The sequence below is a fragment of the Rattus norvegicus genome, chromosome 2, assembly GCF_036323735.1.
Source record: "Rattus norvegicus strain BN/NHsdMcwi chromosome 2, GRCr8, whole genome shotgun sequence".
Lineage (NCBI taxonomy): Eukaryota > Metazoa > Chordata > Mammalia > Rodentia > Muridae > Rattus > Rattus norvegicus.
The window spans coordinates 138,931,807-138,957,069 of NC_086020.1; the positions used below are offsets into that span (position 1 = coordinate 138,931,807).

The window sequence follows — 25,263 nt, forward strand, 5'->3', positions numbered from 1 at the left end:
GTTGCTGAAACTATTGGCAAGTTGATTGCCAAGAAACCGATCGAATTGCAAAAGGCCAAGCCAATCCGCTTTCCTTGACAACAAAATAATTGGGTTCTGTCTGAACTATGTGAAATTATCTCCATTTTAAAGACACCAAATTAGTTTGCTTACCCAGTCATCGATGTAGTCCAAAGGATTAGCTTGTTACATCAGCTCAAAAAATGTCATATCAGGGGCACTATGGAAGTATAGCTTCAGGCCCCAGGACTGAACTGCTAATCAACACTTTACCTAAAGATACACCTGCCATGCAAGCCAGCCACGGAGTTTGCTGGGAGAGTGTAATGGCGGAGAGGTGAGTGGTAACTGGCTGCAACCTTGAAATGTGCAGGAGATTCAGTCATTCATTCAAATCTCCACTCTGCTGCACTCTGATGGTAACAACTGAGGGTGAGCCTGGGTTTCACAGGTCTGGGTGCCTTCCTTCATGAAAGCTGCCTTGCTGCATCCGTGGCCATGAAAGTCCAGGATCGCCAGGCTACCTGGTCCATGACTCAGTGACTTCAAGTATCAGGGTGTCAGGGTACTACCCTCTCACATTAAATAGCTTGCTACAGTACTCATAAAGCACAAGAGAGTGTTCTAAGATGTTACAGTTATGTGACAAAGGATGCCAGTCATGACCAGGATGCATGCAATAGGGAGGTGGATGGGGAAACTGAGAGATAGACCAAGACAAAGAGGCTAAGTTCAAGTCTGGAAGAGTCCTGACACACAATTACCTGTTCCCACAGAACCATTTGTTTTGCCCTTCCAGCACAGCCAAGTGTCCATCAACTAAGAATCCTGCCCAACCTTTGGTATATGGAATTATTCTGTTTTGCAGTATTGTGTGTGTTTGCAGGTGTATGTGGGTGAGCATGCATGTAGAGACACAGGTTGTTATTTGGTGTCTTCCTCAATGACTTTCCACTTTACCAACTGAGGCAGGGTCTCCTTTGTGATACAATCTAGAGGTTGAAAGTGTTGATTTTCTCTGCCAGTTAAAGAATCAAAAGGCGGGAAAAAGCTTGAGGGCAACAGGAAACAACAGAGAAATCTCAAACACCATAGACAGAATCTGCAGGTGAAGAAAGGTATTTATTGGGGGTGAGGAAACACACAGACACAGACACAGACACAGACACAGACACACACACACACACACACACACACACAGGGAGGGAAAAAACCCTTTGCAAAACTTATGGGGGGCAATTGAAGTTAAAAATATCCAGTCTCTTTTCAGGGGAGGGCATTTTTAAGTCTCTGAACACTTTTCTTCCTTAATGTAGGGTCGGCCAATTTGAAGAAATTAGGAGGGTTGGTTGGCCCATAACTGTTGTGTAGCATGTCCTGTTCTGATCTCAGACTTGCTGAGTCAGTGCATCAGTGGGGAGAGACTCCTGGTAGAAGACAAAAACCTACAGGACCTTTATTTTAAACTGCCTCAGATCAGAGAGCAGGGAAGAAGTCAGCCATCTTGGAAGTACAGCCCCTTTATTGCCTATCCATGGTCCCTTCTCCTACCTGAACACCAAGGAATCTCTCACTCCTTGTCTCTCACTTGAACCCAGAGCTCAGCAATTGGGTAGTCTATCTGTCCAGACACCACCCATCTCCCTCCCTACTTCCTGAACACTATGGTCATAGGAAGTCATCATTCTCCTCTCAACTCCTGCATTCCCATGGTCTCTGGGGATCTAAACTCCACTCTTCGAGCTTACACAGCAAATATCTTACCCACTGAGCCATCTCTCCAACTAGTGTACAGTTTGTATTGGGATTTCATTCTGCAGGTGTGATTGACCGGATCACTAGCCTTGTGTAAGGTTAGGCTTCAGTCACGACCAGGCCACTCTGAGCCCCAGCCCTCCACTTATATGGCTGGTTTTTCTTGCATGGCCAAGCTTCATCCTAAGCAAACTAGGATCTCAGTGATGCATCACCCTTTGGTCTAAACCCAGGAAGAGTCTGAGAAGCCACTGTCTTCCGTTGAGACTGGAGCTTCCCACACTGCTCTTTTGGCTGTCACAGTGAGAAACATGACATCATATGGTGTTCCTGCCTCCTGGTCTACCTCCAATTCACCTGCCTCCCCTCTCTTACCCCTATCATTCTTCTTCACCTTCCAGGTTTCCTTGAAGCTCTTACTTCCCCACCCCCAACCCAGACTTCCAAGATGGGGTCACTCTTTGCTCTTCCCCTGCCTGGATTTTGATTCACCTGATCTGTGTCCTCTGAGAGATGACAGTGAAATATTTACGTAAGGCCCACCCAAAAACCCCTTCCTGAACATACAGCACCACGTCACAGTCCAGGGGCTGCTTCCTTGTGTTGTCCTTTCCCATCACCATTGCACCGTTATCCTTAAGACCCAGGAACAGGTGCCCAGTAGAGTTTGTGGAAAGCATGTTCAAAGGGAGGAGGAAGGAGACACAGGCTCAGCAAGCAGCTCAGACAGGAATGACCCCCACTGAGCCATGAGGAAGGGGAGGAAAAGACAAGAGGAAGGGTATGAGACAGGGGTCTTCCTGCAGAGCTCAAAGAGGCCAAGCCACTGTTGATCAGCAAGAACCGGCTATAGCATGGCCTTGTGGAGTGACCAGTGACTGTGACATGTCAAGGTTCATGTTCGAAAACAGAATTGTAGAGGAAAGACGATAGCAGCAGCGACAGCCTGGCCCCTGACCTCTCCCCTTTGCACACACAGAGCAGGAAGAGACTGAGCCAGGATGGGGAAACAACTCTTGCTGAGTTGAAGCGAGTCTGTAGTCATGGAGACAGATAACTCTCACTTCTCTCAGCCTTTGATGTGCAGTTCAGGGTGGTTTCATGTCAGGTGGACTTGGATTCGAGTCCTAACTGTCAGTTGTGAGCTGTGTGATGCTGGTTGAGTTGCTTGACCTTGCTGACCTGTTCACCTCATGCAGACTGAGGCGGTGTCACTTGGAGTATCAAGAACATTCCTCTTCCTTATCCTTGTCTTCTGGGCCTGGTTTCTCTGCGTCTCCAGTCCCCAGTACCTTGTATACACCCTGAAGTTAAGCTTCTGTTTCATCTCTTGCTTGCCAGTGACCCTTGTGTTCTCTGCACCCTACCCTGTCCACCAGTGTCAGAAGCCTAGAGTGACAGACTAGCTAAAAGTTATCTCTCTACTGGCATCTTGCTTCTTGGTCTTACAGCTTTTCCATAGTAAATAAGTGAGTTTTCTTAGAAGTCATTCTATGTTTGGCTTGTCAGAAATACTTGGGAACAGAAGTGGCTTGTTTGAATTTCAAGTTTTGAATTTGGGGATATTTGCATATCCATAATGAGACATCTTGGGGGACGGGGAAGTGTAAGACCAAGTGGAATCCCGAACTTCATTTAGTGTTTCACATACACAGTTAGTTGCCTGGCCTCGGGGTCCCTTTATGTAATGTTTTCTTTTGTTTTGACTACAGCCTGTCATGTAAGGTCAGGTGTGGATTTTTCCACTTGCAGTGCCATGTCAGATGGCTTTGGATGTTCACAGTTGGGATAAACAGACATGGCATCCTCTCGTGAGGTCTGTGCAGAGCATGGGTGGCCACTGGCTGAGGAATCAGAGGGACACAGAGTTACTTAGAACAGGTGCTGTCACTTGCTCACCCTTGACTGCACCTCTGTGCAGAGCCTGCTTCAAAAGTGGATCCAAACCATTCCTCACCAAGACATGAAGTCCCTGAGATCAGCCTTGGAGCTTCCTTTCCCTGCCTCCACGTAACTCCATTTCCTTCCAGCCTTTGTGCATGACACCTCTGCAGGAAGCAAAGATATATGATTTGCTGAGGGCCCTGTGAGGCAGGCAGTCCAGAGCATGATGTGTGCAATGTCATCAGAATCACTTTTTTCTACATTGGCAGCCGGCAGACATGATCATGTGGCCTCTGAGAAGGAGGAATGGGAGAATTAATGAATATCCTATGGGAAGGGACTCTAAGGTGTTTTCATTAAGTGATCTTGGCTTTTTGTTCTTCCCCTATTTGCCCTTATCCACATTTGGAAAAAAAATAGAAAGATGAGTGTACTGGCTGGTTTTTTGTGTCAACTTGACAGAAGCTGAAGTTACCACAGAGAAAGGAGCCTCCCTTGAGGAAATGCCTTCATGAGACCCAGCTATAAGGCATTTTCTCAACTAGTGATCAAGGGGGGAGGACCCAGCCCACTGAGGGTGGTGCCGTAGTCTTGAGTTCTATAAGAGAGCAAGCTGAGCAAGCCAGGGGAAGCAAGTCAGTAACAAACATCCCCTCATGGCCTCTGCATCAGCTCCTGCTTCCTGACCTGCTTGAATTCCAGTCCTGACTTCCTTTGGTGATGAACAGCAATGTGGAAGTGTAAGCTGAATAAACCCTTTCCTCCCCAACTTGCTTCTTGGTCATGATGTTTGTGCAGGGATAGAGACCCTAAGACGAGGAGAATGTATACCAAGCATAAAATAATCTATCACAAAACATTTCAACATTTACAAGTGGTAAATCTGGAGCTGCCAAGCTGGCTCAGAAGGGAAAGGCATTTACTGCCAAGCCAGCATGACCTGAGTTGGTCTCTCCTACCCATGTGACAGAAGGCTAGAATTGACCTGCAAGTTGTCCTCTGACCTCCACATTCATGCCACTACAAGGGCGTTCCCCTTACAGACAAATAGGCAAAACTTTAAAGATTCTTTAAAAGGTCCAGTACAGTTTTACGGATTGTCAGTAGTCACCTCTTGTCTGTACAGGTTAACAGTAAGTGCACCTTAGCAAAACAAGTGATATGAAGCTTGTTCGTGTCTGTGTGACATCCTTAGATCAAACGAGTTAGGCTGCGAGGGTCTTCAGAGCCTTTTGGAAAGACTTTTTCCACAATCGCCTGTACTCAGATGTTTCTGTGACTTAAATCACAGTTAGCATGGATCCTAGACCCCCACTGAGGGCTTACTGTGTGTCAGACGTCCAGCAATTTACATAGTAACAGCAGGATTCTCACAGTCTACCTGTGGGGAGGACCCAGATCCCACTGTCCCATTATGCAGAGGAGGCTGCTGTCCCCTAAACCTGTTGCTCAAGGCCACACATCCCTCCCAATGGAGCTCCAGCAGAAACTTAGGAAACAAGGCTCCAGGTCACATTTTACACAGTGAACTTGACTCCCCCACTTCTTTCCCTGACCAAACTAATTTGTATAGCATAATCTGAAACGGTCATATTCTTCATCCTTTGCCCTCATTCTGTGCTATACCAGTCTCTGGAGGTGCTCGTATCAAATGAAAACCATCTAGCGATCACGTAGGAATGGTGGTGTTTCCCTTAGGAGTGGAGTACCTTGACTTTGGTCTTTCAGCTTTAGCTCCTTCACATGCCCTTCCCCAGTGACCTGCAGATAAAGGGGGCATCCCCGGCTCCCCTTGTCTACTTTCATTTGTTCTCACCCACATTTTTAAAGCAGGATGGAGACTTCTTGCCTGTGAAGTTGCATAATCAATTCCCATTGCTAATCTAAAACAAGTGGGCAGACAATGAGTCCACAGTAGGACAGCAAAACCGCTGGTTAACTAAGAGAAAACCTGCTAGGCAAGGGGGGTATTTAACCAGCAAGTGCCAAGGGAAGACGTAGGGCCTCCCAGGTTCCTTTGTAGCACGTGTGCAATGTGAAAGTCTGACAGCCAGCCCATAAACTGCTGCCACTGCCTGGTCTGTCCCCGAAGGAGAGACAGTGGCACTAGAAAGACAGAGCTAAGGTGATGTCTGAGCCTCCCGGGAGCCGGGAACATTTCTTGGACAGGATACCCTGTCTTAGGGTTTTACTGCTGTGAAGAGACACCATGACCAAGGCAACTCTTGTAAGGACAATATTTAATTAGGGCTGGCTTATGGTTTCAGAGGTTCAGTCCATTATCATCTCGGTGCGAGCATGCCAGCATACAGGCAGCCATAGTACAAGAAGAGCTGAGAATTTTATATCCTCATCTGAAGGCAAACAGGAGAAGACTGGCTTCCAGGCAGCTAGGATGAGGGTCTTAAAGCCTATACCCACAGTGACACTCTTCCTTCAGCAAGGCCACACCTCCTAATAGTGACTCTCCCTAGGCTAAATATATTCAAACCACCACATACCCCCATAGCAGGTTTTGGGCTAATGTCTCAGACTTGTCGTTGAGAGGCTCTTTGAAGTAACCCCCTTTATGCCACTCATCCCTCTGAGGGGTTGCAGTCCTTCAGTCAGTGCTAAAGAGCATAGATAGTCCTGCCTGCTTGCCTTTCACCTGAGTCAGCCTTCCCAAGCAATTCATGCATCCAGTGCTCCCGTTTCCTTTCCTTGTCCATGGAAAAGAAACCATAACAGATCTTATTTCATGAGATGGTGGTGGGAATTAGGAGCTAGAACATCTGAAATGCTTGGGTCTTCAGAACTGAGTGTCATGGGATACAGAGATGAGCAAGGATGCCAATCCCCATGTGCATAAGAGGCAGAAAGGGTCACACCATTGGGTTGTTGAGAGGATTAAATGATCTAAAATTATAAAGCACTTAGAGCGGCCAGCATCTAGGCCGGTGAGCACTCCACAGCATGATTTCACTGGACAGCTCTGTCAGATCCCTTTTACTCAGGTTGACATGGTACAGTGTGATCTCATAAATGAGGGATGACTCGAGACACTTGTGATTTTGTTCTGTAAACAGATAACATTAGCCAGAAAATGACCAACTTGTCTTTATCATGTTTTCCTATATCATAGGACATCCCCTAGTGTCACCACATGCACTTTTGACTTCTCCTTGACAGGGATGTGCCCACAGGACAATCTTCTGTGACTGATCACAAGGTTTTTTTTTTTTTTTCACCTGTGCAGGTCTGTACACTGGCCATAATCATTTCACAACACTGTCTGGCTAATCACAAGGCTTATCAAGTGGGAAACGTAACCACAGAGGAGCTGGTTTCATCACACCTTGCAAGGGCGTGTTCATTGTTCTCTTTGATTTGACTTGATTCCAGCTCCAAATCTTGTAGGATTTTCATGCAGGCAGCTACCATTTATATCTTACATCATTTGGGGGCATTTCCTAGGAGTTGTGGGCACTCTATACGTGTGTTGTCTGTTAGTTCTCCTTTGGTTAAGCTACCGAATGAAAGGTAAGTACTTCGGTTTGGGTGTCTGGACAAGACAATCCCTAAATTCACTTCTTAAAGCTGTCTGGAGGTGGGGCCTCTGGGAGGTAATTAAAATTAGACCAGATTAGAAGGGAGGAGTCCCATGATATGATGGCATTTGTGGCTTTATGACAAGAGGCAGAGGGACCTGATTTAGCATGCTTACTCTTTCACAACGTGCCATTCTTTCTGCTGTGCTTTGATGCAGCAAGCAGATCTTCATGGGGTGCACAGGAGAAGCAGGTATGATAACTTAAACTTCCAGAGTCCAGAGCCACAATCCAATAAAACATCCTAACAAACAGTATGCCATCTAAGATACTTTTGTGGTAGCAATAGTAAGTGAGCTAAGGTACTAACCATGTGAGATCTTGTGATTTCCTAGGCTCTGGCCCCACAGGCTAACCAGAGTGTTTTTGGCAATGGAGACTCCAGAGAAGCAGAGGAGCTTGGTCACTCTTCTTGAAGTCCTCTGTGGAGCACTGGATTGTGTGGTAGACCTCACAAGCTTGTCTAGAGAAGAGCTGAGGTGTCATGGGGAGGATCATGGGAATGGTTGACAGTCCGAAAGTACCAGACAGGGAAGAACTGAATGAAGTCCTCTGCTTTGAGCATGGCATAGGAGATCAGCTTGAGAGACTGACCTGAATGAGGAAAGATTTATTTTGGCTTATGGTTTCTGAGGGTTCCACACATCATGGTGGGGAGCACATGGTGGAGTCGAACAATTCAATGACAGTAAGGGCAAGCAGGTCCAGGCCATGAAGAAGGGCTTCACTACATTACAGGATTAATCTTGTTTTAATGACTTTCCAAATAGATAATCACTTCAACCGGGGGGAGGGAAGGGGAAACTATGCTGTAGAAAACTATGCCTGAGTTGCTTTTGAAGCACTGACAAGAACCACAGAGGTAGAGAAGATAGGCATGACAGTACAAGCAAGAACTTGGAGACTGAAAGGCCAGAGGCAGGGCAATGTTCAAGAGAGGTGTCATGGGAGGTGATCAGTTGCCTGGAAAGTTGAAAAGGGAGATTAGCATCTAGGACCTCAGTCACTGTGCAAGTTTTCACAAGTGACTTAGCCTCAATCTGACCCAGTTTCTGTGTATAGAGTGAGAATCATGGAAGCGTGTACTAGACAGGGTTATTGTGAGGATTAAATGATACAGTACACATGCAAAGATTGTCCCAGCACTTCATACATGATGAAAACTTACTCAGTAGCCATGGTTAAGTGGTGGTATTGACAATGCCAGAGCTGACCATTGGTGTCTTAATGTTCTGGAAGCAGTGGGGACTGAGCATGTTGCTCCTTGTTTTATGACACATATTAGGATGCCGAACTCGTAAAGATGAAACATTTGTTTGGCTCACAGTTTCAGAGGACCCTGTTGCTTGGGCGGTATAGTTAGGTAACATATTGTATCAGGAGGATGTGGAGGGGGAAACCCATTCACTGCTTTGCTAGGGAGCAAAGAGTGAAGCAAGAGTCTTTCCAGTCATTCTGGGGACATGTCTAATCGATGTGAAGTTCTCCAACAAGGCCCCAATTTTAAGTCTCTACCACACCTTAAGAGTGCCCTTGGGATCAAAGCATAGACCATGAAACTTTTGTAGACAGTCAACATCCACGATACAACAAGATGCCACAATAAACTATGAGGCCGAGGATATAGAAGATGATGGGAAGTAACAGAGTATGCTGTGTGAAATTCTCAAAGAACAAATAAAAAATAATGAGAGAGAGAGAGAGAGAGAGAGAGAGAGAGAGAGAGAGAGAGAGAGAGAGGAGAAAACTTACAGGAGATCTTTGGAGGAATTAAAAAATAATGAAGCATTACCACTAACTTTACTTGGGGGGATTGTCTAATAAGGGGTTTAAGCATGAAAATGATATGACTGTAGATTTGAGGAAGGCAAGAGTGGGCAGAAAGGATGGGTACCTCCCCAGTGAAGACAGAGAGACCATACCCAGGATTATAACTGTGGGTAGAAGGAAGGCTTTTTGTTTTGTTTTTGTCTTGAGAACTTGGGTGGTGAACGACATTGTAGGCATTGGTGAAGAAAATAAAAAAAAAAAACTAAGGTCATTTTCAGGGTTTCTAACCTAGGTGACTGGATAAATAGTGGCCCACCTGTTGACAGGAGAGATCTGTAAGAGAAGCGTGTGTAGGAACGATGAAGATGAGGTTGTTTGGAAAGGCTGAGTATAGAAAATATACAAAAAGACATGGTATCTATGGCCTTGAGGCCTCCAGGGGATACCAGGTAGGGTCTGATTTAGATGCTGCAACCCTGACAGAAGATATTTCCTGTGAAAGAATACAAGGCAAGAAAAGGGGAGAAAGGAAGAAACATGCTGCATAGCACTATTTCAGGAGCCAAGGAAGAAAACTATCAGTATATGAGAGAGGTTGAAAATGAGAGAAGAGGGTGAGGTGTGATAGAAACTAGAATAGAGTTTGAAGAAGGGAGCTGATGAGCCATCTCGAGTACCATCTGTCTGTCCCTGAGTTAAGATGGAGAAGGGGCTAACTGATTTAGCAAGGAGATGCGGATGGGAAGAGGATAGAGTGTGAGAAGGAAGGAGAGTCAGGGGACCCAGACTTTATCTGAGATATTTTGAGAACAGGAAACGCATGTAGAAGGAGGTGGCAGAAAACAGTTACAGAAGGTGGATTTCACCATTAGCTTGACTGGATGTACAGTCATCTGGGAGACACATCTCAGAGCATGTCTGTAAGAGAGTTTCCAGAGAAGTTTAACTGAGGAAGGAAAGGCTCATCTTGAACGTGGATGGCTTTAACTCATGGGCTGGAAAAAAGCTGAGGGAAGCAAACGCATCCTCAACATCCGCTTCTCTCCACCTCTTGAATGTAGATGCCTTGTAGATGCTTGCTTTGTCCTCTTCCTACCTGATGATACCACTGTCAATCTTCCCTATGGTGATGGACCGCAGCTCTAGCCAGTGGATCAAAATAAATCCTCCTTCCCTCCCTCCCTCCCTCCCTCCCTTCTTCCCCCCTCCCTCTCTCCCTCTCTTCCTCTCTCCTCCCTTCCTTCCTTCCCACTCCTCCCTTCCTTCTCCCTTCCTCCCTTCCTTCCCCTCCCTTCCTTGTTCCCTCCCCTCCCTTCCTTCCCACTCCTTCCTTCCCTTCCTTTCTTCCTCCCTTCTTCCTTCTCTCCCTCCCTACCTCTCTCCCTCCCTCCTTTCCTTCAGTGTCTTTTGTTATGTATTTTGACATAGCTATGAAATGGCAACTACTACATAGGGTATTGTATTTCTTCTGTTAAGAGAAATCAAAGAAGTTGTTGTACTGTTGTTATTGTTGTTGTGTGTGTGTTATGTACATGTGGGTATGCATGCTGTGGTGTGCACACAGTGATCAGAAAAGAACTTTATGAAGTTAATTCTCTCCTCCCACCATTAGGTGTGCTTCAGGGTTTGAACCCAGGTCATTTGCCCAGGTAGCATTTTTACCTGCTAAAGTTCTATCATCAAAATTTTAAAAAGTTTTTCATTAATAGAAAAGAACTTACGAAGAGGAGGATGCTGCCGAGGCAAAAGAAAAAGAATAGAGATGGTGAATTAGAGTTCCCAAGGAGACAGATGAACACGGATGGACTAGAGCCATGGTCCTCAACCTTCCTAATGCAGTAACCTTTTAATATGGTTTCTCATGTTAGGGTGAGCTCCAATCATAAAATTATTTTGTTTCTACTTCATAACTGTGATTTTGCTACTGTTGTGAATTGTAATGTAAACACCTGAAATGCAACCCCCAAGGTATTGCGACCCACAGGTTGAGAACTGCTGGCCCTAGAACAACCAAGCAAACAGAATTGAGCCTTTGTCCACAGTTTGTGAAACTCTGCCAAGAAGGTAAGTGGGTTTTAAGGTTTTTGTAGATGGGCAACCTCACATCTTGCGTGTAATAATAGTAAGCTTTTAGCAACATAAAAACTCCACTAAAAAAAGTGTCTAACAAGGACAAGAGACAGGTGAAACATCAGATCCAAAGCTTGGTTGAAAAATGTAAGAATCTATTACAAAGCCCATTTTAGTTACCAGATAACTTGGTCACTCTATTAAAAGGTTGAATACAGAACAAGAAATATGGCTGGAACAATCCTTCAGGACTACATCTTGGCCTCACAGGTGCAGGGAAAGTCCGGGAATGTAAGATAATTAGGGATGCTAGGCAAACCCTATTTTCAAGGAACAGCCAGGAACACAGGCTCCCAATGCTAACAGTGATTTTTTTCTTTTACCTTCTTGTTTATCCCTAAAAGACTCATGGGGGAAAATGACCTCAGAAGAAATTATGTGTCTTCTAATCATTATTGTTTAACTGGCTAAGATCCCATTTTCATTTTAACTCCAAATCACAATTATGAAAGCCAATACCTTTAACTTTAATTGTCGTCTCTTTGCCCCGGGGTTATGTATCAGCTTAAAGTTTTGGGAACCCCCAAATCATTGGATGACCTCCCATAGCAATCAAACATTTCCCCAGGGACCTGAAAGGCAGCAAAGATAATATGTACTGTTATCAAAAGAGTAAACTTTTAGCCAGACCTGCAGAGGCAAGGCCTTCCAACTCAATAGAAATGACCAGGAAGAACAGGGGTATCCACAAACAAGCCAGTTTTAGAATATACGGCGGGGTACAAACCCAGTTAGCCTGCAACTGTGAAGTCAGAAGGTAGAGGTTGTTTTCTAAAGAAACAGGCAAGAGAAGGTGTAAGAGAAGTCAGTGGGTTATTGGAAAGTTTCAGGACACAGAGAACAAGGTGCTACCTGGCCATCTGTTTGAGTTGTTGGCAGCACAGAAACAATGATCATTTCCTCTCCCTGATTAGGGCTTCCACTCAATGCAGTGGACAGAGGGGAGCCCATCACTCCAGATGCATGATTGAGACATCCTCGGGACTCCAAGCACTTCTGAGCATGCTCTCTGGCTGCTCTGAGAGATATTTTAGGAAGCTCCTCCTACTTGTTAACTTTGAAGTATAGAACTCTGTTGGTGGCCTGTCCCATTTGATGTTCACACAGATAGGCGGGGTGTCACCCAGACTCTGGACAAAAGATCATTCACCTAAATGCCACAAGGATATGTTGTTAAAGACAGCAGTACCTTTATAGAACAAAGTATAATTGACAAAGAAATCCCTCTTCTCAGCATATTTGATCTAGATAAAACTCTATGTGGTAGGTTATTATTCTTTCTAAAAAAAAATCCCTACCCTTTCGTTGTACTGATTTGATTATATTTCTTTGTTGCCTTCCATGTTTCTCATAGATGATGTTAATTTTAATCTCCCACTCCTAAAACCTTCAGTGGTTTTGTAGAATTAAATGTACCCTCTGGCTGAATGGTCCTCATGTTTAGTTTCCGTTTGACCTTCCGACAGCTTCTCTCACTGGACTCACTGGAGCTCTTTTGTTCACGTTGGTTCTCTGCTTTTCCATAGCCCACCCTTTCCTTCCCCTTCTTTCGGCTTCTCTCGTGCTCTACATCTCCATCCCAAACCTCAGTCAGTTCCTAAAGATCCCCTCTGTTCCAATCTAACTAATAGAATCCTTTCTTCAAATTTTTCCAAGGTTCTCATGTATCTGATGCCTTTGTTTTTCCAAACTCTACCCTACAATCTTCTGGAAAGTCTCATTACATTGAAAGCTGTGGCTTTCAAAAACATGGATCAAGCATCATTTCCAGTGTGAATTATTTTCCATAGGCAAATAATAATTCTCATAAATTTTTTCTCTTTACCTTTTGCGCGCATGCACGTGTGTGTGTGTGTGTGTGTGTGTGTGTGTGTGTGTGTGTAGGTTATAAGACACCTTTGTAAAGTCCTTTCTTTTTCCACCCTTATGTAGATTCTAGAGGCCAAATGCAGGTGACCAGGTCCCAGCAGCAAGCACCTTTATCTGCCAAGCCATCTTGCCAGCTCTGTCTTTAACTTGCACTGTGTTGGAGTGACAGTTGTGGTGTTTGTGGTCAGCAGCTTGAATTTCAGCTGTTCACTCACAGTGTGACTGTAGGTGAGGTAACCTTGCTCTGTGTTGCTTCTTTCTCATGACTAAAATGGAAATAATAGAGAGGTCTGTCTTAAAGAGTCCCTGTGGGATTGCATGAGTTAAGACGCATAAGATACTTATCATACGCTGGCATGATTTCCCCATCATTTCATCCTTTTTATCTTCATCGGTAAAATGATACACAGAAAAAGCAGAGCCGGGACAGCCACTTGTCAAATAAGTAAACCAGGAAAGGGATGCTTGATGCTTCTTTATGATAGAGTCTAAATTTAAATGGAGGTTATCCTTCTCCACAGCTTTCCCATGTAAATCAACGTGAGGTTTCTGATAGGTAATAAACATTTTCAGAGGTTTGCAAATATTAATCCAGGGACTGACAGACTGAGAACAATAGAAACAAATTTGGAATGAATTATTTTCATATCAAATCAAAAACCACACATGAGTTTGGGAGACACAGTTCCTTCATTTTAGTGCTGCCTATCGGGGAGATTACTTAATGAGCACAGTTGTTTTTAGCCGTCTCTTATGCTCCAATACCACCAAGCAAACCTACACCATAGCTCTGTGTGTGAGTGGTGGAGAGAGCTAGGCTGTGCAGAATAATAATGCAGATGTCACGAAGCCCAGGGAGGACTTTGAACCCCAAACCTAGCTGTCAACCAGAAAATTGCAGAGAAGTGCGCTAGCTTCTCTGTAGTCTGGGACTCTGAACCCCAGAGGAGTGCTCCCCCTAAACAGAATTTACTGAATCAATTGAGGCAGGCATGGGCCTATTTTACAGTCCAGCAGATACGCACTGTCATGTCAGGGACCACCCTGCAGAGAAAGCAATGACCTGTTTGTCACTCAACTTCCCTCATCGTACCGGAGAGGTTTCTCCACCCCCACCCCGGTGCTTTTTAAAGTAACATCGGTGAAACAGCTAATGAGGCAGAGGAAAGCAAGCTGGTCCCTTCAGGGCTGCTAATGACTCCATGCCTGGGAGCCTAATCAAAGATTTGTACATTTAATTGCTGTCAAGTCAGCTCCAACCACCTGCCATTTCTGCAGCACCTGAGCTCCCAGTTCGGTAGCCCCCGATCTAAATGAATCCATCACTGTTTCCGAAAGGCTGGAACACCAGGCTGCTGGGCAACCTTGAACCAGGTTTATCCAGGAGGGCAGAGACCGAGGGACCTGCCTGGGGTAAGAGGGGGTGGGTAGAGTGGGGTGTGTCACTTACTTCCTGAGGTTGGCCTTGGGGAAGACACCTGCTCTCTTCAGGATCTGATATCTGCTTTTCTAGGGGAAAGTGAAAGGAGTATGAGGGTGACTGAGGCCAGGGTGACAGGCAGGGAGAGGTGGCATTGGACCGAATTCTTCATAGTCAATGGGTGCCTTTATTCGGAAGGATGAATTATTCTGATGTGGACCAGTGAGTGACGAGGTTCCTTCTGGAGAACATGGTATTTACTTTATTGTCTTTCCCCAGTTCAGGCTGGAATGAGTGACCTTCTAGGCTCTTTGGAGATTTGGGAGAATGACCTTAACTGGGGCGTGGACTGGATTGTTTCAGTTGTCAAACAATACTTTAAACTCACTGAATTCTAACCTTGCCCTCGTTATCAGTTACAGGTACATCAGAGTTGCAGTTCCACCTGACTTTTCTGGCCTAGTTCTAGGATGGCTGTTCCAAATATGAGCGCACAGTCCAGTTAAACACACTCGTAGGCTCCGGCCCCCAGCAGGGTCCTGGTGCAGTTGACTTAAGGTTCAGTCAAATGACATGCGACTCAAACAAACTCTGCAGATCCCACTGTGGAGCAGGGTGGGGGATGGTCTTAAAGCCTCTGCTTTGTGAGCCTGGCTCAGCCCTAGTGGGAGGATGAGGGGACATATAGTGAGAACTTGACCGGCTGTGTCGGCCTGAGTTGGCCAAGGAAAAGCCTCTGGCCCTGGGAACTGAAGCAGGAGAAAAGATCTTTCCCTTCTTCCCCTCCCTACATTGGCTAAAAATCATGTGTAACTGAAGGGGGTGACTTGAACGGAGCCAGTGGCTGGGCAGGAAGAGTGCTCTGCCACAGAACCTCTTTGGGACTCGTTTGGGAATTTGTTCTCCAGGGCAACCATGCAAGCGTATTCCAGGACCTTGGTCCTTTAAACATAGTAGGACCCTAGTCCAGTAGGCGTGCTGTCCACCTGCCTTTCCTTCCGCATTGTAAGAAGGAGATTGTTAATTCAAATTTACAAATAAAAATACAGGTGAATATTCTCATATGCTTTCCATTCCCTTGACAAAGAAAAGAAAAAGAAAACCAAAATCAAAACAAACTGACAGCAAAGCAGAGGAGGGAAGCTGTCTGCAACCACCCTCCCCAGGAGCCTCCCATGGCAAGTGTTTGGTTGGGACAACTGTAGAACTGGACCTCTTTGTCTTTTTCTTCCTCTTCCTCGTCCATGAACAATATTTCTTAGACATAGCCTGATTTGCAAAGTAGGTGAGAGATGATAAATACTTCTACCCTTTTCCTTTTCCTTAACCTACTGGTTCTGGGTAGCCTTTGACCCTGATCTGCAGCGGCATGATAGTTTAGGACCAACTGTGATGGAGTTACAGTGACTGGCTTTGTCCTAAGACTTTCTGTTACTTGCTGTTTTTTTTCTGTATTTATTTGTCTTCCTCTACTCTCTGTAGCTATCACCATGTCCCAACAAATGCACATTCGCTTTGGTTCCCCTGTTGTTGCCTTGACTATCTAATCAGAGGCCCTGGAAAGCGTGTATGATAACCTTACTGGAAAGCTAAACTAATTTCTAAAAAAGCAAACACTGTTTGATCTGCCAGAGAGATGGAAAGATACTACTGCTTGTTATTCACTTAGCTCCCTGAATCTTTCCCCAGAGGGCTTAAAATCACAGAAATAAGGTACATTCATTTGTTAATCACCTTTGGAATTTAGGTCTATATTTTTCTCTGACCTGGGGAAACAGAACAAAAGAATAACTGTTGGTCTGATAAGCTACCAAGTATTGAGCATGTATGTGGGTGTTGTACGTTTTCATAGGAATTGTCATTGGCAGTCTTCCACACACTCTTCAATCCCCCAGAAGTCAAATGCCCCAAAGAGACCCTGGCCACAGATCCCGTTCTAATGAGAGCAGTTTTGGAGAGCTCATCCACAGTCCTGGGCCATCTTTTCTGCAGAATCTATTGTGCTTTCGATCAGATTTGGATCAAGTCAAGAGATTCTTACTGCTTTGCCCTTAGAACATACAGTCAAGGTGCAGACACACCCACAGGTTAACTCCTTAAATTGCTGCTTCTTGGGATGAGAAGCAGGTCATGAGGGCAATTGGGCTGCTGTGTTTCTTACAGAGTCCATGTGCTTTCCTCCTGTTGCTCCCATAGAACCCAGGGCCATGAAAGATTAAAACACCAGGAAGCACATCTCTCTACTGCTCTTACTTGTTTCTATGTTCATATGAGTTGGACAATTGCCTCTGATGTGGAAGGAATTCTGGCCCAGAGAAGCCTTTGTTTTCACCCTGGAAGTCTTTCCAGGAAAGGTCATGCTGGCAGGTTCCCCCTGGAACTTAGGAAGAAGTCTCTGCTCAACCAGGCCAAGACCTGAGAATCACCATTTCTGCACTCATCTCACTGAAATGCAAAGGACAATAGTGGCGCCAATGGAAAATGTCCTCAGAAAAGCTCGAGTTCCTCACAAGTGTAGCCTGAAAGAATGACAGAAAAAGTCAAATACTTTAAGAAATTTAGTCACAGCCATTTGTGTGTTATTTGTCTGCAATCCTTGCACTCAGGATGCTGAGAAAGGAAGGTTGTTAGCCCAAGGAGAAAGAGGAGGAGGAGGAGGAGGAGGAGGAGGAAGAGGAGGAGGAGGAAGAGGAGGAGGGGAAAGGGAGGAGGAAGGGGAGGAAGAGGAGGAAAGGAGGAAGGGGATGAAGAGGAGGAAGAGGAGGAGGAGGAGGAGGAAGAGGAGGAAGAAGAAACACAATAAAACATTCAATCCAGCTCCCTGAAACCCAACCCAACTAAACAGAACTAACAAGTAAAAAAAATGTAGTCTAATTTAAAATGTTCTTGAAAAAGCCAGCCACTTATTAGAGGTATCTGAGACCTTTCAAAATAGTCCAATGGCCAGTGACAGCAGTCTGTCCTTGGAGGTGCGTCTGCTCAGTGGAGCTGTATAAAAACTGGTGGAGAATAGCTCAGAGAGCACTGAGACACACAATTGAGAGTGTGGCTGGCGTCCTTTAAGGCTCTTGGACTCCAGAAATTCCACTGCCTCTCTCTCTTGCACTTACCGGTGGGCAATAGGCAAAGTTGAGGTTTTTGGAGAAAGCAAGCATGGAGGTTAATAATAGGGACAATGTGGGCAGATGTAGGTCACTTTTGTCCTTTATTATGTCCCTCTGACACATACTGGTCTACCTAAGAAGTGGGGACTGAGTGTGGGCTGCAATGTGAATACATACAGCACATGGCCATCCCCATTCCCGTTTCCTCCACCTTCACTAGGCCCCCATTCCGTGTTCCTGGGCCTCAGTTTTCCCCATAGGCACAAAAAGAACATTGGAAAGTGTTCAAACAGAGGTGTGTTGAGAAGATGCCATGCGTTTTGTGCAAGTATCACAGAACCACACTAGACTCTTAGGCAGTGTGCCAGAGAGAGAGAGAGAGAGATGAGAGAGGGTCTGACTGACTTATCAGTAGTCACTGCAAGCATTTCCTCTACTGTGAATGCCCTGACATTCTGACCCTGCTGCTCTGAAAATTTCCATGACTGTTCCTATGCCAACCCAAAACATGACATGACCTGTGCTTCTTGTGCAATAGAGAAGTGGGGTCTGTCACACCAAGAGGATGTGTGTGACATTTGATTGATTGTTCATTCTTTCCTATGGGAAAAACCTAGCAGTGTTCATAGCCACCAACAGAACTCTGTGAGACCCTGAAATGCTTTGTGGATGTCCAACTTCCAATGTCTTCACGGTCTCACGTGTGTGTAGTGTTAGATAACAGGGACAATGTGGGCAGATGTAAGCCACGTCTGCCCTTTATTCTGTCTCGCTGACACTTAGTGGTCTACCTATGAAGAGGAACTGGGTGTGGGCTGCAATGTGAGTATACCCAGCACGTGGCCATCACCATTTCCGTGTTTCCTCCACTTTCACTAACCCTGCATTCCAGGTTTTGAATGCATCAGCACATTTGGGGAATATTGGGCAACTCACCCAAAAATTCCAAATATCTAAGTAGTTTCACTGTTTGGTCCAAACATACCAATGCCTCCCTGGAGCGTCTCATTGTGAATCAGATATTTGGTTTTATGCCACCTGGCCTGACAACAAACAAAAACTCTATATTTTCTGTTTCTTTTTTTTTTTTTCCAAAAATTTACCATTTTCCCCAGTGTTCACTTTTATAGTGAGATACACACACACACACACATACACACACACACACACACACACACACACACACACACACACACACACACACACAGTACTAGTTATTTTGTTCTAGTGATGGACTCAACAGAAGGGAGATGAATGTGGTTCATCTCAACACCAGATGAACATGGGTATCTCAGAAGCCTTACATCCCAGTTCAGTCCTTGGTGCTCTCTGGCCAAGTCACATTCCTAACTACAAGGATATAATCCTATTTAGAAAGTTCTTTAAAAGGCCAACCACATGGAATGCTGAGAAACTAGATATTGCAGTATCCATTCACTCACAGAACATTCAGATATCTGCCCTTTGCCCTAGAGGATCTCCACCCATGACATTGATTAGCTTCCACCCTACCTCTTTACCATCTCAATGTACACTATTCATGACGTCTAGAGATCCAGTTTGAACTGCTGTCTGTGTCCCTAGAACATCTATCAGCTTGCCTAGCTGGGTCAGATAACCCACCCCTGACTTCTTATTCAGTTAACAATATAATCATTCCCACTTGAAAACAACTACCTGAATATGTATAGGGGTGTCTTAGTCAGGGTTTCCTTTGCTGTGAAGAGACACCAGGACCATGGCAACTCATATTTTTGGTTGTGAGACTAGCCTATAACAGCTGAGCCATCTCTCTAGCCCCAAGACAAATCTTGTAAAGGACAACATTTAACCGGGGCTGGCTTACAGGTTCTGAGTTTCAGTCTATTATCACCATGGTGGGAAGCATGGCGGTGTCCAGGCAGGCATGGTGCTGGGAAGCTGAGAGTTCTACATCTTCATCCAAAGGAAGCCAGGAGCAGATTGTCCTCCAGCCAGCTAGGAGGAGAGTCTCAAAGTCCACTTGCACAGTGACATACTTCCTCTAACAAGGCCACACCTCCTAATAGTGCCACTTCCTGGGTCAAGCATATTCAAACCACCACAAGGGATTAAGAGCAACTATATGATCTCAGTCATTCATACTTTTCCCTTCATTTACAATAAAAAGGTTTAAAAATTCTCCAGTCATACTTTTGAAGGAATGATATATACTAAAATGTATTCTTCTTGGTATACAGATACTTAAAATTTAGGGGATATATTATTGTGTGAGCATCTGCCATGATCAAATAACAGAACAGTCCCATTTCATCCCCAAATCCCCTATGCCTTTTTAAGTCACGATCTGTGGCAACTTTATTCTAAGCACTGGTAACTCCTTGCTGGATTTCTGCCTTTTCTGCATCCCACTCCTGTGTAGTCATGCAGTGTGGAGGCTCTTGTGTCTGCCTCTTTTCATTTAGCTTAGCACACATGAAGTGAATCTACGTACCGACCATTGGTTCCTCTCGTGTCGCTCAGTATGTCCACTGCACCAGGGTGTAACAGTCGACAGGCTTCCGTCCACCAACTGAAGGAGATGAACGTCCTTCCCATTTAGGTGAACACAAACAAAGCTAGGAATGTTAGTGTAAAGAATTTTGTGTGCGAGTTGGTTTTAAGGCATTTGGTCTAAGAAGCATGTGGATGTTTTAGCTCCTGGTGAGTGCTCGGAGTCTGACAAACTTAGGGAACCCTTGGGAAGAAGAGAGAGAATCTTTCCTCAGTCAGTCGCCACTCAGGCCCAGACCTGTCAGTTAAACATGTGCTAGTTGCAGCAAGAGGCTGTTATTTCCACTGAGGACATTCGAGGAGTAGAAACTAAAATTAACTCTCTTTCTCTGAGGCCCTGGGGAAGAACATAAGTGGATAATGGCAACTGTCAACTTAGTGGGCCTAAGGTAATCCAGGTGGTACAGTAATACTTTTATGGATTGAGCCAATTCCCAATGCAGGCCACTTCTGTGTGCTGGCAGAATTCCTCTTCAAATCACGGACAAATGTTCTGTTCTATTGCTGTGATGTAACACCATTTTTTGGCTTAAAGCTCCGCTTTGTAGTTTATCACTTAAGGAAGTCAGGACAGGAACTCAAGCAGGACAAGAACCTGAAGGCAGGAGCTGATACAGAGTCCATGGAAGGATGCTGTTTACTGGCTTGCTCCTCATGGCTTGTTTGCCTGTTTTCTTATAGATCCTAGGACCACCAGATCAGGGGTGGCCCCACCCACAACAGGCTGGGCCCTTCCCCACCAGTCATTAATTAAGAAAATGCCCTACAACAGGCTGATCTTCCGGGGGTATTTTCTCAAATGAGATTCCTTTCAGATGACTTTAGCTTGTGTCAAGTTGACATAAAACTAGACAGCACATGTACTTTAAAGCTAGAGATTAGTAGAGAGCCTCTGAGTAGTGTTTAATAATCTCTTCATCTTCATTAAGTTCCAATAAACTTTTCTCACTAACTTTGGCGATAGGGAGGTATCCATGTTTCTTGGTTAACATAGTTATATCAAGATTCTCTTTCCTCCTCCTCTTCCTTCTCTTCCTCCTCTTCCTTCTTTCTTCCTTTTCTTCCTCTTTCTCCTCCTTTGACATGCTGAGGCTTGAACTCAGGGTCTTATGTGGATCAGGCAAATACTTTGTCACTAACCTATAGCCCCAGTCTTTTTTACTTTTTATTTTGAGACAGGACTTTGGTAAACGACATAGGCTAGCCTAAAACTGCAGGATCTTGGTAAATGACATGGAATAGCCTTAAACTGTAGCCTGGGCTGGCCTTAAACTTTTCATTGCTTTGCTTCAGGCTTTTGGATCACAGGTTCTTAATACCAGGATAATTCTTAATCCTTATTACAAATTTCAGGATTACCACCAACTCATCCTGCCTTCTCTCTGCACTCATAAAAAAAGGAGAGTTCTCTTAGTGACATTCAGCTTAGCCCCATATTACTGTTTGACTATGAAGTATCCCTTCAGGGTTCATATATTAACTGGGATCCCCTCTGGTGACTGTGAGAGGTGATTGGATCAGGAGGCTGCTAACTACATCAATGTATTGCATGGGTCTGGTTGAGGAAAACAGGTTACAGAATGGAGGGCCCTTTGAAGAGTTTAACTTATCTTTGTATCTTCCTCTTTCTCTCTTTCTTGATTGTCTGAGGTACAAGGCTTTCGTCTACTGCCTGTTCTCTTGCAGTGTGCTCTGCCTTCTCACAGTAATGGTGTCAAGTGACATCCGATAAAACTTCTGCAGCTGTAGGCCCCAACTCTCCTTTTCTCCGGAGTGTCAGTTTTCTTTGACAGTTTGTCTTAGGAGTGGAAAATGAACAAACGTATGCTCAGTGGTTCAGAACCTGTGGCTTGCGACCCCCTTTCACAAGGGTCACGTGCCAGATACCCTGCACGTCAGCCATTTACGTTACAATTCATCACGATAGCAAAATTATAGTTGTGAGGTAGCAATGAAATCATTTTATGGTTGAGGGGATCACCGTAGCCTGAGGGACTGTATAAAGGGTCTCGGCAATAGGAAGGTTGAGAATCACTGGTCTGGAGTCTCGTCCAGCCTCTCCGCCTTATCACCACCCAGCATTCCGCCTTATCACCCCAAGATGTAGGGTTCAGTAACATCTCACCACTAAATATTCTCACTCCTCCATGGTGTGTTTATTATGGGTGTGCTCGTGTTGAGCCATAAAAAAGAATCCATTAGCTCTATTTTAATTAAAAATGTATGTAAAAAGGATTATAGAACCTCAATAACACATGCCTTCAGTGTGGATGTGCTCGAATGATGAGTGACTGTAATTACCTTTGAACAGAGTTCAAGAGAGAGGAATGTGTAGGCAAAAGCTGTTGCTGTAAGTTTATAATGGGCTAAGAGTTTACTATTTCAACTCTCTGTGTATTTTTTGTGATATGCTCATTTTTGAAGCATCATTGCAATGTCAAAATGTGTTTTTACAGAACTAATAACTTAAAAGAGCAGCATCGAATAAAGCCCATGAATAGTGTGAGAACTTGTGACTATCGATCACTAACTTAACAAGTGGATGACTTTGGTTTATTAGTAGCCATGTTGGGAGGTACTAGATCGTGAAATAGTCAAGTTCTCTTGAGCCACAGATGGATATTGTGATCTTAATGAGATGAACACTGTAACAGTAGTAACCGCAGTACTGACAGCTAATGTTTCATGAGCACAGCGGTTAAGATATGCCAGAGTTGGTCTTCTTTGTTTAGGAGGCAATCCCTAACTGGATATCTCTGCTCTAACATCTCCTTGCTGTGCACCAGTTTCCAGCCATAATGCATAAGTGGTGGGTCTTTGTCTGAAAATATAAATTTCTAATAGTTATAAATAAATAACAATTATAAACACATTATTGATAAGTTCTATTGCTTGTCGAAATTATAAACAAAACCACAGACTGATAACAACTATAAATAAATAATTGTTATTAGCCATCAGAAATGTATAGGATACTGAGGCCTACCTGAGAAGCTGTGGGCATTTAACTTATAACAAGACAACATGTAACAAAATAGGAGCCAAACACACAACAAAGTGTTTGCTGCAGTCATGGTTGTGTGTGTGCATGTGTTTGTGTGTAGTCAGATTTAACAGATGTTTAAAAAGTGAAGAATTCTTATTTATAACGGCATACTAAGACTGAGAGTGCTCATCTGTAATCACATATTGGGCTATGAATGAAGCACTTAAGATGACACCTATCCCATCCCTATGTGAATGTCAATTTCTTCACACGACAAAGAAACGACTGAGCCAGCAAGATGAATAAAAAGGTATGTTGAGAGAACGGGAATGCATCTCGAGTGCCTTGGGATAAAAAAGACCCAGAAGACCAAAAGTAAGAGCATCCTTAAGTACTCCTTATAATTCCAGTCTAGACAATTAGACACCCGGCACATTCTCGAAAAATGGGAGTTCACGATGGACTAACAGAGTCCAGATCACACGCAGCTTTATTTGTCTTTGTCACACAGACAATACTGTGAAGATTTTGAAATGCGTCACTTGCAAGTGTGAAGAGAGACATTATGAACTAGCAATCTGAAAATTTGAGGCACCAAAACGATGGACAAACAAAACAGAGCAGAACAAAACAAACAAACAAACAAACAAAAAAAGCCAGCAACAAGTAAAATGAATGTAGATAAAGCAAAATAACAATTAAAATCAATAGAAATAAAAAATGTTCTTGTCTTCTGGAAATATAAACTTCAGTAGGCAGGCTAGAGAGATGGCCTAGTAGTAAAGTGCTTGCTACACACACGTGAGGACCTGAGCTTGAACCCCTGGAACCTACTTACACTCTGGGTGCAGCCGTGTGTCTGTGTTCCCACTGCTGTAGAGTGGAGAAGAGAGGATCCCATGTCTTACTGGGCATCAGGTCTGGCCGAATCGGTGAGCTCCAGGATCAGGGAGAGACCCTATCTCAAAAAACAAACAAACAAACAAAAATCAAGGTGGAGAAGAACTGAGGAAGACACATGATGCTGACTTCTGACATCCACATGCGCGTCCATGTATGTTCAAGTATGTCACATGCACAGAGGGAAGGTCTGTGGCTGGTGATTGTCTAACTGTAACAAACAGAAAAGGCAGAAAAGTCAGAGTGAGGCAGCCTCCCTCCTCCTCCCCCCCCTCCTCCTCTTCCTCCTCTTCCTCCTCTTCTTCCTCTTCCTCCTCCTCTCTCTCTCTCTCTCTCTCTCTCTCTCTCTCTCTCTTTCTCTCTCTCTTTCTCTCTCTCTCTCCCCTTCCCCCCAATCTGTCTCTCTTCTCTCTGGTTGTCCATCCACAATCCTGTAAACTGACCCTCTCTACTTGTTCCTCTGCATGAAAATTGATGACCTGTTGGCCCCAGCTTCATTGTCTTATCATTTATAACTTCACCACCATCGGACTCTACTCTCCATGGGAATTATGGGTCAAGAAAGAAGATGCTCTGGTAACCTTGGCTAGAGTTAGAGTTGAGATGACTCAATCAACCATTGGAATCACTTGACATTCCAAAGAAGGCCCGTGTGAACAGCAGGGAGAGACAGTGAAGTTCTACTGGAGAAGATACATGTATAGAATGGGAAACCAAGACATTTAAGCAACTCATAAAAACAAACAAAACAACAAGCAAACCTGGGTGGGTGCAGGTTTGGCGATGTATCCCTAAGAAAGTGAAGTCGTAGCTACAGGAACACTGTGGTTGGCATGTCAGAGATATTTCATCCAGGGAGATCTACCAGGAGATCACATTATCTGCCCCAAATATCTCATGGTAACTGAAGAGTGATTAGCTGGGAATAGCAGGTGTTTACGAATTGTAATGGTTACCTAGTGGGAGGATGTTACTATTTCCTTCGTTTGTCCCTCTCGCCCCTTCCCCTTCTTTCATGATCTCCTCTCTCTGCCACACCTCTCTCTGTCCTTCTTTCTTGCAATAAGCAGGCCAAGGCCAGCCCAGCAGTGCCGCAGCCACTGAGCTTGGCCTGCTGCTAAGTGGAAAATATAAAGGATCTAGTTTGACAGGGAAGACGAGTTTCATTTCTATCAGATATGGAAATTACGGGGAACATATTCTGGCTTGGTATAAGAAAGATTTAATCAACACTTAGCTGTGTGGAGAAGTGAGTTTCCCATCATGCAGGGTATTCAAGCATACACACAACTATCTGTTAGTTCATAAAAGAGAGACTCTTGT

The 25,263-nt window shown here is 44.5% G+C and overlaps 1 long non-coding RNA gene across 1 annotated transcript in view; it reads left to right on the plus strand.

Annotated features, from left to right (window-relative positions):
• Positions 1–14,246: 14,246 nt before the first annotated feature.
• Positions 14,247–25,263, plus strand: part of LOC134485912 (uncharacterized) — a 45,761-nt gene continuing 34,744 nt past the window's right edge. The window contains exon 1 of the long non-coding RNA XR_010064279.1: positions 14,247–14,411. This is a non-coding gene — a long non-coding RNA (uncharacterized LOC134485912). The remainder of the gene's footprint in view (positions 14,412–25,263) is intronic.